Here is a 15,789-nt window from a genome sequence, read left to right on the forward strand (position 1 = left end):
CACCTTACTAACCGTCTTTAGATGCTCTATCCCCACGTGATGCAGGTACCTAAGATACCATTACTTTTCCTTTGCAGAGTTAAGTGAATCGGTTCGGTTCGTCAGTTCATTGTGTTGAAGTGGTGAGCTTTCATTCTCTGCATGACTTGGACATTTCATCCGTCACTATCCTAGATTAGAATTAAGACTTTTTATTATCATTAACATTATCATTTTTATTGTTATCTTTCAGAGTCGAAGACATATCCTGACCAAGATTGAATTTTGATTCTTTTGTTACAACGTTTTGTTGGATTACTGTGGACTTGGTCGTTGTTGGTTGGTTGTTTTGGCCAGTTACTGGTTATTGGTCATAGACTTATCTTATATTCTTTAATATTACCTTGTTCTATCTTGTTATATGTTTAGATTTCATCTGATGTTGGGGATGTTGTGTTCACTTGGTTAGGTGTAGAGGGTGGTATCCTACCCATATGGGACTTGAGATTTCCCTAATATCTAGGCCCTGGTTCGGGTCGTGACACATCCCCTTCTTGACATTCTTAATGTGTTTTGGTACACAAAATTTTTGGTTCTAGGGGTGTTTTCATTTTAATACTTATTTCTATTTTTCTTAGTTTTCTAGATTGGGTAATTTTTATACTATTAATGAGATAGTTTTATTTTTTTTCCTCTAAGTATTGGTTAATGCTTTTGAGGTTATTGGTTCTCCCTTTGGAAAATGGGGTGGCTGTCGCTAACGTCCAATTGGATCATGATGAGTAACCTAAACTATACAAATATTCTTAATCTTTAGACTGGGAAATTACTTCAAATTAGAAAGGATCCATAGGTTTCTATCCCTATAATGCCTTTGGCCTTCCATAATGTTGTTCCACGGGCTACGTGAACTGAATAGGAAGTTAACATGTTGAACATATGGGAAGAACTATAACTTTCCATTGTAGGAAAGTTCTCCTATGGATGGCCAAAATTAGATTAATTAAGAATACAAATCCCTAAACAATGCATATCAAAGGGGATTGCAAGATTGGCTATCTAAGGAATAAATATGTTTTGATAAGGTTAAACCTCATGGGGGATTTTTTTAATATACAGTCGAAGAGTGCCTACTATATTTCATTGACGGATGGCAATTCATACCAAATACTGATGTGTGAGCTAATGTTAACACATTTGAGGCTTTTAACTACGAATAATTGCGAAGTTTTAAGCAAATTTTGTCGTTTTTGATTGGTATGTTTGATTTTGCAGTAGAAGCTAATATGATAGAGAACCAACAAGAATGGAAGCAAAGGAGTTGAAATCAAAAGTAGATAGAGGCCAAAGTGTGGCTGACGATATTTCTAATAAGTCGTTAGCCTTGTGATAAGCTATTAGACTCAACATCATCCATAGATAGAGAATTAGCCTAAGATTGAAAGTTGTGATGACATTTTGTGATAAGTCATCAAGGATCTGATAAGCCGTCAAGAATACCGTCAACTTGAGGCAGCACATGATAACTGAAGAAGAGACTTGACGACAATTTGTGATAGGTCATCAAGGAGCTGATAGGGCATCACTTTTTTTCGTTAGCGGTCGGCAGCAAGTACTAAAAGCATAAATGAAGATGACAACATTTGTGATAAGTTGTCAGCCTCTTAATAGGCTATCACAAATGGCGTCACCTAATCCGAAGAATTTTTGAATTTTATCATTTCGTTTCCATAATTAGGGTGAACTATTTAAAGCCTTGTTTAGGGTTTTCTTGAGAGTTCCAAACATGGAGTTTGGAGATACGATACTTTGCTATTTTCTCTCTATAACTTCTTGGCGTGAAAAAGCAATTACTTTGAAAAGAATTTAATTATTATTTTGGGATTTCCTTTGTGATTTAATCAGAGAATCTCTAGTTTCTATTCATCTTGTGGTAAGTTTATATTTCAAAGAATGAATTCATCTAGTTGCTGCGATTATTACGTCATGAGCGGATAAATTCCTTTAACCTAAATTATGGGATCTAGGGTTAGGTCTTGATAAGGTGCTGAGTGTTCAGGATTCAAAAGATGGTAGGACTTCTTGATAATTCTGATATTTTAATTATTGTCTGTTGGTTGCAAATGATAGATAACACCTGCTTTGATTTTCTTGAGAAAGAAATCAAATATAGTGGCAAGTAAATTATCAACATGGACTTGGAAACACTAAACTTCCGTTTAATAATTAGCGTTGTAACAAGGTTGGCTAACTTGAGGTAAAATCTGGGCAGTGAATATAAATTCCCTAAGTCCGAGAGGATTAGGTAATTAAATGCTTAAGTAGGTTGAGAGACATTTAAGCATAACTTCGATAAAGATAAATTGTTGTCCTACCTACCATGAGAATCTTGAACAACTAGTAGCATCTGTCAGTACCAAAATCCCTAGTGAACATAATTCTGTTTTTACATAAACTCTTGATTACAAGCTGAAACTAAGGTGACTAAAAATTATTTGCTAATCTCCAAAACCCCCATTTTATCTTTTCATGCCAGTTGTTTGAATTCAACTTGTAGCTATAGTTTCAAATTAGTTTAATCGCCACTCACATTGTTCTCTGTGGATTCAACCCCGACTCCAAAGTTTGATAAATATATTGACGACAACCTCCTTGCACTAAATTGATGTGTAAGTTGAGCGTTATCAAATACTTCCTCTAATCTTTGATGCAAAGTTCAATGCGAATGAAGAAACAACTCAAGCAATGGTGTGCATTTCCTTCTCGGATCTATTGCCTACTATTTTTTGAAGGATTCTATTTTCTCTATTGTAGCATCTATTGGAAGCCTATACATCTAGACATGGCAACTATTTACAAAATATGGTCGAGTTGTGAAAGGGTGAAACTACAAGTAAACTTAGTAGACCAATTACTAGATTTTGTAGGTTTTTAGTAGAAATAAAAGTGAGGCTAGAGTTGAAAAGATCAAGATTCAGTATTGTCAAACATACAAATTGCATGGACACATTGAAGAGAAATTCATAAATATCCATCCAGAATTGAAAGAAAAATAACTGCTAGTTAAAAATTTAAAGAAAATACAGGCAAGGTTACAAAGCAAAGATTTGAGAAGGTGGATTCCCACACACAGAAGATTGAAAAAGAGCCAGATTAAGTACTATCTAGTGAAGATTTTTCACCTCAAGTTAAAGGTATAGACACAAAAAATATTTTTGAAGCTCTAGTAAATGAAGAACATGGAGATGAAAAGGAAGAGAAACTGACAGTAATGTCTGACATGTTTGAGTATACAGATGCAATCAACAAGTTACAAACATGCATAGTACTTAACTGGGGAAAAAACTTAATACAATAACAACAAAGGAGTGATAATTGTTGCCTTCCATATATTTACAGTACACAATTGGATAAAAGTCAGGGGACAAGGAAGAAGTCAACAGAAAGTAGTTTGGTAATAAACTTGCATTCAATAGAGAATGTCTTGCAAAGTAATCAATGGTAAACACCAAGAAATGAGCAGGAGACAGATATGAACAATATTAACAGGGAGAATCAACAACTTGTTAAAAAATTAGCTAGGAGAACATGTAAAATATTAATTTAATGGATAAAGAAAAAGCATCTTCAGACCTGGCTAATGTTTAATTTTTGGAACCTTTGAATGTAGACAATACCAATGCCTTTGAGACAACATTAGATAACCTGAAAAGCTTCCCACCTACAATGCAGAAGAAGTTATTAGAGGTGACTGAGCCACTTAATAAACTGCAAAGATCTACCCTATCACAAGCTATTACTAATAAGTTACCAATGAGAAAGTTTCATGATATTATATCTCATCAAATCTAAGATACACAGGTACATAGAACAATTATGAATACTAATAAAGATAGGGTGGAAATAGGAATAAGATAATCAATAAAATCAAGAAAAGATTCTAAAAGAAGCTGGCCTACAAGTGTGAAAGGAAATAAGAATAGAGATAAACCATAATCATAAAAGCATACGCAGGTGAGGCCTAAAAGAGGTATAAAAATTCTCCCTAAGTCAGTCACATATAACAATTTAGTTTTACTTCGAAAGAAGGAGGTAATGCAGTCATTTTCAGATATGAGGCCAATCACCGTAAGTAATTTTCTCAACAACGGTACTTCTAGGCTTCAATATTACAAAATGAAAGGGTTGTTGCCTTACTTAATCTCCTAAAATTAATATGATTTGTGAAAGGCAGAAATATTTTGTAAAATATATTGTAAGCTTAGGAGATTATATCAAACTTAAGAAAAAGAGGTACGTCTACTAATATGGTGACTAAACTAGATACAATTTAAAACTTATAATAGAGTCTATTGGACTTTATAAATTTATGTTTTAGAAAGGATAGGTTTTTGTGATCAGGTAGTTAATGAAATACAGATGTTGGTTGAAAATAATTAGTATTCTATTCTTATTAATGGGTAGCCTCATGGATTTGTCCATTTTACTAGAGGAATAAAACAAGGAGATCCTTTATTTTCTGTTTTATTTATCTTGTTTATTAAGGTTTTATCTTCCTTTAAATACTTTATTTCTAAGGACTTTAAGATTTATGGATTGCCTAAGTGGAGTGAGAACATCAATCATCTTGCATATACAGATGATACCATCACTTTTGCTTCTTTTGAAAAAAAGCGCACAGTTAATTGTGGAGATACTTTGGGAGTATGAGAAAAAACCTGGTCTAAAATTTAAAATGGAGAAAAGTTTTTTCTATGTATATCAAAAGAATATTGGGTCTATTGTTCAAGAAAGAAAAGAATACACAGGCTTCAATAAAGGTAAATTCCCTTTTAAATATTTAGGGTTCCTATTGGTCATGCAAGAAAAAAACATATTTTTCTGACTTGAGAAAGAAGTTTAAGAACAAGCTTCAACCTTAGAAAGGGAATTTATTACCATTTGATGGAAAATATGTTTATAAATAGTGTGTTTTAAACCATACCTATTTATTTAATATCTATTAGTAACCATTTTAAATGTGTGACTCATGATCTACATAGATTATTTGTCAAATTTTTGTAAAATTTCAAGGGGTGGGAAAAAGTAAGCAATAAGTTGCATGGCAAGATATTTGCTTACCAAAAAAATAAGGTTTGGGCATTAGATCTCTATTTGATGTGTTAAAAGATCTTCATGATAAACTATGGTGAATTTTTAGAACCAGAAACTCTATGTGGACTATTATATGTGGAATAAATCTTGTAAGAGATATAGACCACAAATAGAAAAATAGAAAGGAGGTTCTCAAACTTAGAATTTCATGGTGGAAGCTAGCGGTAATGTTGATCAAGAAATTTGAGAAGATTAAAAATGGTCATGCTAGCATATGCTTTGATAATTGGACCTAACTGGGTGCTATACAATATGTATTGCCCACAACTAGTACATACAACTTCAATCTTGAGAAGGTAAATCAATTGAGAATAGATGGGAAGTAAAATAAGGAGTTACTGAGACAACTATTTCCTGAAAAAGTATGAAATTATATCCTTGATAATATTAAGGCTAGGTAAGATTCTAAAGATTATGATTCTCGTAAACGGGTGGGTAACCATTCAGGTAAATTCACTATAAGGTATGGTTGGACATGATCAGACAAAGAGGAGAAGTACAAAAGGAATTTAAACATATGTGGATTAAGGGATTGCTATTTAAATTTTTTTGGGAGATTATATAAACAGAGATTACCCATTGGAGAAGTGATTAAAACCACGAGTGTTTCAGATATAAGATTCTGTTGTTGCTGTGATAAAGAGGTACCTAAATCTTGAGATCATTTATTCATAAGATGACCCTTGACTGTTAGAATGTGGAACTTTTTTTCTAATGCTACAGGTATTCATGGGATTTTTTACACTTAAAAATTTCTATTTATAAATGGTGGAACACTGATTGTCTATCGAAGTTGAAGTTTTTATTTAAAGCTTTCAGTTCATTATTTGGAAAATTTGGAAAAGGAGGAGCAATATTTGTCATGGTGGAAAGATGTCATCTTGAATCATGATTATGGACATAAAAAAAATATTAATGCTTTTTCTAAGATTACTTACCCCTTGTTGCTAAACATATCTACTTGGCCACAATTAGTTCATTTCTTTGAACTATATGTTGTACTGTAAAAATCCTAATGTAGGATATTTTAAGTATAATTCAGATGGATCCACAAAAAAATATCATGGACAAAGTTCAAGAGGTTTTTGTATAAGAGACAGTAAGGATGAATTCATATATGCAGAGGCAAGAAGGTTACAAGATGGTTACAATATGTAATCAACAACAACACATAGAGAATGAGGTTAGAGTACTATTTAAGTAATGACTTGTTATCATTGGTAATGGTGACAAATTCTTTAATAATAAAAAAGGTGTTGAATGGTATAAAGTGGTCCCATGATTAATTTTAGTGGAAGTTAGGAAGATTCATTTTTTGAAAACCAATGTTACAGTGGTGATGGAATACACTCTTACATAGTAAAATTAGTTGGTAGTTTAGTACTAACCAAATTTTATGTTTTTCAGATGTACAATCACAAATTTATAACACTAAGTAGGAATTATCAAGGCAAAAAAGATTCATCTTATAGTTGGACATGTCAAAGTTACCAAGTCTAAGAATTAGAAAGCTACAAAATAGGAATTTCAGAGAGCAACAATTATTCACAGCGTCTAAACAATCCAACATCCACAATCATATACAGGAAAACATAAGTATGTCATAGATCAACATAAAATAATTAACTTATTTATTGATTTCCTCACAGTGGTATTAGCCTGTTTGCTCAAACTGTAGGGAAAAAGAGATAATTTAAGTCAGCAATGTATATAGAAAATCACTAAGGGATGATTAATTCTAGTTGTAATATTCCTAATATATCAATGAGCCAAATGAGTTTCAGAAATAATGAATTAACTTGGAATACTCAAGATTTATTTTGATGGTTCTGAGGGAGTCAGTGTGATAGCAACGTAGTACTTACAAGGAACAACTGATGAGTGCAAGAATTATTGAAAGGGTAGTTTACATGGTACTTGTGAGAGCTTTTGGAGTGTCTTCAATGAATTTACACACACTCAATCGATGTAAGGCTTAGAAATACTACTTTTTTTCTCTCTAATGGATTCCTCCATACCATCAACTCCCCTTTTTACCGTTGTCTCCATGGATGAACTTAGATGAAGATAGAGAGGTGGAGGAGTTTCTTTTCTAATTAGCTCTTTATTGATATTTCTTGTATTTGTTTTTTAGGTTCTTGTTTTCTTTTCTTATTATTTGTTTTTATGTTGCTAGTTTTTGACTATTGTTGGGCTATCTTTTGGATACTCAACTTTTCCCTTTTGGTTTTGAATAAAATGGCCTATGGTCAGCTTTAAGTAAAAAAAATATTTTAACAAAATAAAAAGAGAATCTTTCCATATATGTGAGGTTGACGATGAGTATGCCATAGGATTTTCTCTTCTAAAAAAATATTTTGTGTTGTGTATTTATTTTTATTTTTCTTAAGTGACATATCTCATCCACTACTTAACCTTATTTTTTTTCAAGGTAGGAACTTTAATCTGGGTAATACTTTTTCCTTAATTATAAGTATTGACTTTTCACGATGATTGATAGATGACGACTATCTTGAGGAAAAATTAGTCATAGTTTGAATTAAGAGTAAAACCCATCACTTTTTGAATGTTTGGTACTCCGCCTAAGTATACACTAGACATCATGGATAATTCATTCACAATAAGCATATTTAGAGATGAATAAACTCTTTAACTTGACTCTAAGATATTAAGATGGCTTTAATACCATTTTCATTCAATTTAATTGTATTGTTAATATGTAGTCTTAGAAGTCATTTTTCAACTATTTAGCCATGTGTGATGAATAATCTATTTGTTTTGTATATCATGATATCTTGAACTCGCCCCATATGTGTGCAAAATAATATATTGTGTTGAAAAGGATATGATCAAGGAATTTTTTTCGAAACGAACTTTTAATATTATTATTTTTTTACCCTATTCATTATCCATAGTTAATCCTTTTTGAATCTTTTTAGCACATTTCTTTGATTAGCCGCTAGTTAACTTTTCCCCTTTTATTGTTTTACCATGTGTTAATTTGGTCCAAAAGTTTATAATGCACTTAATAGTTGGAAGATTCAGAGAGAAAAAGTAACAAGAGGAGAAAGGGTGAAAGAGAGAGAGGTTAGTATGATGATAGTGACAATAAAAATATAGAAACAATGTATGTTGGCAACCAATTTCAACTTTCATGTGCCCTATTCAGGCCTCTATTTGACTGGTTAATATCTTTACAAATAAATTTTCTTTACATAATTATTTATTATTTTGATCAATTAGTCATGCATTTTATTATTATTGATACTCCTAATTGCACAATTTACAAGTGTATCAATCACTATTGTTATTAATTGTCTGTACACTTTATATACTATATATCATTGTCTTTACCTCTAATATATATACATATGCATAGAATATATATATTCTAGTTAAATATCATCTAATTTCGAATAGAACTCTTTACAGCTTGTGTACCTTATTTACATTTTAATGTCAGAAAAACAATATTTTATAAAATATTATTATTAAGTATATTATACTATATATTTATTAAATTATATATATGTATGATATTTTACTAAAAAATATCAGCCTAATACAATCTTCTTCTCAAATTATTTAAATTCTAGCCCTTTTGACCTAATTTATGTCAATTTTAGCTAATTGAATCTAATTTGGCCCTATCTTAATTTCCAATTCCAATTCCTAATTAAATTCAAATCCGAATGACCCATTTTTGATCAAATACCAGTTCATTTATATCAATTGATCACAACTGTTTATCCCCTTCGATCCAACATGACTTGATCAATATTCCTTTCTCCCTTTTTAATCATCCAACTCTCAAACACTCTTATTTTTTCTCTAGCTCTAGCTGCCACATCTTTCTCTCCTCTTTTCTCCTCTCACCACACCACCATATGCCACCCCTATTTCAGTGAGTCTCTTTCTAGCCATCAACACCAAACTCTTATGATTCGAGTCTTTGCCATGAAATCAATAAAAAATTTGAAGCCCTTAAATAAAACCTTGGCAAAGCATATCTAAACATAGTACGAGAAAAGAAAGCGAACGTTGTAAGCTAAAAACCACAACTGTGTTATGAATTTAAATGAAATAAATTTATCAAAAGTTAACAATAATGTCTGAAAGCCTCTAAAACTAAGAAAAATAATATATCGGGACAAGGTCCCCAGTTACCCATAAATTAACTCTAAAATAAGAAAAAACTAACTAAACTATGTCCCCCAATTAGGAGGAATCACCAAATGCTAGAATATGGGTTCCTACTATTTAGCCACAAGCTTGAGAATGATCATCTATATCTAAATCAACAAAAAATATAGTGCATAAGAGGTATGTGATCAGTACAAGATAGTACTGAGTATGTAAGGTCAAACTAAATAACTAAAATTCATATCTATATCATAATTTGAGAAAACGACTAAATGAGACTTTCATAGATATAAATATCAAACTGGAAGTAAATGCAGTTAAACATCATAAATAAGATTTTCTGAAACATGCATATCTGAAATCATACTATTTGAACCTATGTAGTGATTATATCAAGTAAACTATCACGAGAAAGTAAAATCTTTAGGTCGTAGTCTCTTATAACTGACAAAAAACTTTGAGCTCATGATGCGCAGTGTCATATGCCCATACTGGAAAAAGTTATTCTAATTTACCGAAGTGTTGAGCTATAACGTAAGAATCCTTAAATTGTATCTCAAAGGGGATAAGACCTATGATAACCATCTAATTATGGAACTTTTGTTATTTAAACCGTTTTCTCTCCGTGCCAGATAATCCTCCCAAAACATACCAGTGCTCTATTTCATAACCAAATCATGGATTTTAGGTTGTACTCAATATATCTATAAAATTGTATTGTTGTGGGCCTAAGCCCTATATTGTATCATAAATCATATACTGAAAATCATGTATCTGAATATGTATTGTAAATTATGCTTATCGCATAAATTATAGAAAACTTAAAGCATGCATAGCTTTATATAATCTATAAATAGAGTTTGTAATTCAAAATGTCATAAGACCCTAAAATCATGCTTTGAATTATAAGCTTCAAGAAACAATTCATAATATCATATAAAAAAATTAATAGGGAAACAAGGAAACCTTGCTAGGCTTAAGAAGAAAATCAATATATAGAAAATCCATAATGATAGGTAAAGACTCCAAGAAAATCATGTAATTTACTAATTAAAAAAAGAAATTTACAAATAGGTTTATAAATCCTAGCTATGAACGTAAAATCAACAAAAATCATAGATTTGGACAGGATTGATAGAAAATCGTTATTTTGGTTCTACAGTCCTGAACTAGAAGAATCCGAGGAGAGAATGTTAAACTTGGAACCCTTAAGCTTTTGAATAGGGGAAACCCTTCTATAGCGTTCTTGAACTTTCAGTGAGAGGTGAATGGAAGGAATAATAAGATTTGTAAAGTTTTGGATGAATTAAAAGGGAAAATTTAGGTCTGAGGGTTATTTAGGGGTAAAAGGACCAAAATACCCCTATTAAAATAGAAGAAAATTGAAGCATTTAATGTCTAAGCAGGGTCGGGTGTGTCCCATTCTAGAAGTGCCAGACAGCTGCCATATGACACTACTATACACATTAAACAACAATCATGACACACTACTAAGTACGTCAACTCGCTAGTATGACAAGCTTTTTGCGCATATGTTCCCTAAAATGGTACCTGCAAATGTTACCTCTGAAATGTGTCTAAAATTTCAACACGTAAGATCTAAAGTGAGATACAAACGTGGCTTTCTGATGCCTAAAACTCTTATCAAAGTACCATAGCAATTCCCAAATGATTCTCAACCCTTTAAGAATCAATTAAATTCAATTAACAGTTATAAACTCACGAGAAACTACTAGGATCATGAAAGAACTTTGGGAGATATTACACAAACTTATGTCGCCTCTATCTCCACTCCTCATTTCTTCTTATATCATTTATTATCACCTCTCTGTCTCTTCATATGTGGTGGATCACTAGAAATTATCAAACCAAAGTTTCATCAATTAAGGGACACCCATGTCCCCCATTCCAACCATTTATACCAGTACAAATTCAGTCAGAAAAACATCAATTTAAAGCATGAATAATCAATTTAGAATATGGGATAAATAATTCAATCAGTAATAACAAAAATCCCTCAGCCTAATTTCAAAATTCATAATTAAATCACATTAAAATAAATTCAATTAATGCCACAATTTAAAATTAAAGTTAGGAAAAGAGAAACCTGCTTGAAATACAAAATGAATTGAAAACAATTCGGAGTTCAGGGTTTGAATGGTGAATACCTTGTGAAACCCTTGGAATTTCATAGTTTAAGTTAAAAAGAGAAAGAGAATGGTCTTTGATCCTTAAAACTAATGGAAAAAAGGTGTATTTTTTATTTAAAGGTCGTACAAGGGGTAAAAAGACCAAAAGTCACTCACCCCAAGCAAAAGGATAAATACTGGATGAATTTAAAATAGTGTAATGGCACATCAATATCGTGGAGGTTAGCCTCCGTGCCACGCCAATATCGCTCAGGTTAGTATCTATGACATAACCTTATCGCGGAGGATTACATCCTTGGGGTCCCAAAATGACCCTGAACCCCTTCAAAAAATCTAAAGCTTTCCCAGAACACTCGTTTAACATCCCTAAACACAATTCTAGTCTAAATTAGACATTATGCATGTGGAAGGGTCAAAAATAAAATGATAAAAATTTTAAGAGGGTCTTACATTATCCCTCCTTAGGATCATTCATCCCCGAATGATGAGTTCGAACACTGTTAGCATGAGAATAGCAAGAATACATTAGAATCAAATGGCAAATTTGAATTGCAACAAGAAGGAAACGAAACTCATACCTTACAAACTCTTATCCAACAAAGGAAACAAGAATGAATACTTTGCCTCCATATCTTTCTCAGCTTCCGATGTAGCCTCTCTACCTTTTGATTTCTCCAAAGAACCTTCACCGAGGCTACATCCTTGGTCTTCAACCTATGAACATGCCTATACAATATTTTAATGGTTTTTCTCATAAGATAAGGAATCCGTAACACCAACATCCTCAATATGCACTATCAAGGAAGGATCACCCACACACTTTTTCAGCATGGGCATATGAAAAACGAGATGAATTGAAGCTAAACTTGCAGGTAAATCTAACTCATATGTGATAATTCTAATCCTTATCAAAATCTACTATAAACCAACGTAATGGGGTCTAAGCCACCCTTTCTTTCCAACCTCATGACACCTTTCATAGGTGACACCTTCAAGATACCCAATCATTTAATTCAAACTCAAAATCCCTCTACATTACATCCACATAAGACTTTTTGCAACTTTGAGCAGTCTTAAGTCTTTCTCTATTCACATTCACCTTTTTCATGGCTTGGTGAACCAAGTTAGGAAAAAAAACTAGTTTCTCCTACTTCAAATCTCCCAATAGGAGACGTACATCGTCTACCATAAAGAGCCTTAAAAGGAGGCATTTGCAGTCTAGAATAGTAACTATTGTTGTAAAGAACTAAATAAGAGATAAATGATCAACCCATCTCCCTTAAAATCAATCACCCAGGCCCTTAGCATATCCTTGTAAATATGTATAGTACACTCCACTTGCCCATCTATTTAAGGATGGAAAATGGTAATAAGGTTCACTTGTGTACCCAAACCTTTCTAAAACGAATGCCAAAATTGAGAGAAGAACTGCATCGCTCAGTTTAAAATAATGGATACCAACACACTACATAACTTCAGAATATCTTAAATGAATAACTTCACATAATAATCACCTGAGTAGGTAGTCCTTACAGGTAAGAAGTGAGCAGACTTAGTCATTCTATCCATAATGACCCTAATAGAACCATACTAATTCCGAGACCACAGAAGACCCGTAATGAAATCTATATTGATCATGTCCGACTTGTACATAGGAAACTCTATCTCTTAAGACATACCACTAGGCCTCAAATGCTCAACCTTGACTTGCTGAGAAACTATACATTTGGAAACAAAATTTGCTACTTCCCTCTTCATATTTTTCAACTTTTAGATTTCCTTCAAGTTATGATACATCTTAATTTAACCTATTGTATATTTGTACTTATAAGCTTAAGTCAAAATCCTTTCTTGTAGCCCATTAACATTAGGAACACATAATCTACCTTGATACCTCAAGAGGTCATCTCTCCCAATCTCAAAAGCCATAGTATTTTGTTGACCCACCTCATCCTTAATCTTTATAAGTATTGGATACAAAGCCTACTTCTCCTTTACCTCAACACCAAAAGATGAATTGACCACCTCTTAAACAATGGCGCCCCCATTCTTAGAATACAACAGATGGACTCCCAAGTTATCCAATCTATGAATATCATAAACCAATCCTCTTTTCTCCTTATCCATATAAGATAAGCTTCCTATAGATAACCTATTAAGAGTATCAACAACCATATTAGCTTTAACTAGATAGTAGTGAAGGATCATGTCATAATTCTTAAGCAATTCAAGCCATCGTCTCTGCCTGAGGTTCAATCTTTTCTGCATAAACATATAAAAAGATATTATGATCTGAATAAATATCTATATGTACTCAATATCGATAGTGGCACTAGATCTTCAAGGAAAACACCATAGCCGTCAACTCTAGATTGGGAGCCGGGTAATTCCTCTTATAAACCTTAAGCTGCCTGGAAGCATAGGCTATGACATTACTATGCTGCATCAAAACATAGCCCAATCCTATACAAGAAGCATCACAAAACACAACAAAACCATTAGTACCCTCGGGTTAGGTTAGAATTGGAATAGAAGTCAACTTATCCTTCAATTTATAAAAACTACCTTTACAAGCATCTAAAAATGAAAACGTAACTTTTTTATGGGTCAACCTTGTCAGTAGATCTACAACAAAAGAGAAAATCTTCCCAAACCTCTTATAGTACCTAGTGAAGCCTAGGAAGCTCCTAATATCCCTTTGAGTCATGGGTCTAGGCCATCTTTTAACTGCCTCAACTTTCTAGGGATCCACCTTGATCCCTTCACTAGAAACAACATAACCAAGAAAGGTTACAATACATAGACAAAATTCACACTTAGAAAATTTTTTATTTAACTTTTGGTTCTTAAGAGTCTGCAACATAATTTTGAGGTGATTGGCATAATCCTCCTCGCTCCTAGAGTACACCATGATATCATCAATAAATAATATAACAAACAAATCTAGAAACTACCTAAAAACCCAATTTATAATATCTATGAAGGCAGGCAGAGAATTAGTCAACCTAAAGGACATAACCAATAATTCGTAGTGACCATACTGAGTTTAGAAAGTAGTCTTGGGAATGTTAACCTCCCAAATTTTCAACTAATGATAGCCTAAATAAAGATCAATCTTAGAGAAACATCTAGCACCCTGAAGTAGTTAGAAAAAAACATCAATCATAGAAAGAGGATGCTTATTGTTCACTGTAACCTTATTCAGCTGACGATGCACATCTGAAGAGACCCATTTGACATGACCCAAACTAGGGCCTGTCCGTGTTGGGTATCTCAAGTCCAACTAGGATAGGAGACTACCCCTAATACACAAACCATTAACCACTTTACACCCTATGTCGGACGAATTTCGAACATATAACAAGATAAGGGAATATTAATTTAGAGATATTATGATAAGTCTATAACCAAAACCAACCAACAATAACCAAACAACCAAATAATATCGCCTATGTCCACAGTATTCATATAAAGCCTCTAATCAAAATAAAGAATATCTAGTCGGGATATTCACTCGATTATAGCCAAAACCAAGACCAAAAGAAATTTTAAGGACATGAAGAAATCCATAGCATGAAAAAGGGTATTCCAAAGTATGGAAGCTCACCACTTTAGTCTAACTCAAAATTTATCCCTGATTCACCTAGTCACTATGCAAGAGGAGTAAAAGTATGGCCGGTTCGTGCATTGCATAGGGATACAGTATCCAAAGATAGTTAATGAGGGGAACACTAGCATGTAACTTAGGGATAATGATAAAGTAATTCCATCAAACCAAAACCAAGTTAAATCAATGCACATAACCATATGTAAATACATACATATATATATACATACCATGTCAGGATAGGGAACAAGGCTTAGCATAAACTTTCAATCCTTAACTTGGGTAGTGAAGCGTTACCATCATAATCCACCCACGGGCTATATGGGTCTATTGTTACCCCCTGAAAGGGCCTAGAGCATGTAACCGAATGAATCGAAGATATCATAGAAGGCCAAGGATTCTCTTGTAACCTTTGCCCTTTAGGATACATGTGTACGTATATATACTTGGGGAATTCCTTTGTACCCTACAAGTACATGGTCATCAAGTCCAATGTTTATGTCAGTAAATATAAGTTTCCAGTGTCAACCTTTTAGACTCACACCTTCACGGCTAGCTATCAAAACCTTAATTATTGCCTAATTAAAACATTTAAAGCATAACCAAACCACCAATTCCAAGGGTCAATTATTAAGGCATTATTAACTGGTATCGTCATACCAACTATAACTTAGAAGCAATGTTATTAACCAACATTTAGGGTATTAACTTGTACCCCATAGACTTCATTATTAAAATCACTTAGGGAATTCTTAT

The sequence above is a fragment of the Capsicum annuum genome, chromosome 11, assembly GCF_002878395.1.
Source record: "Capsicum annuum cultivar UCD-10X-F1 chromosome 11, UCD10Xv1.1, whole genome shotgun sequence".
Lineage (NCBI taxonomy): Eukaryota > Viridiplantae > Streptophyta > Magnoliopsida > Solanales > Solanaceae > Capsicum > Capsicum annuum.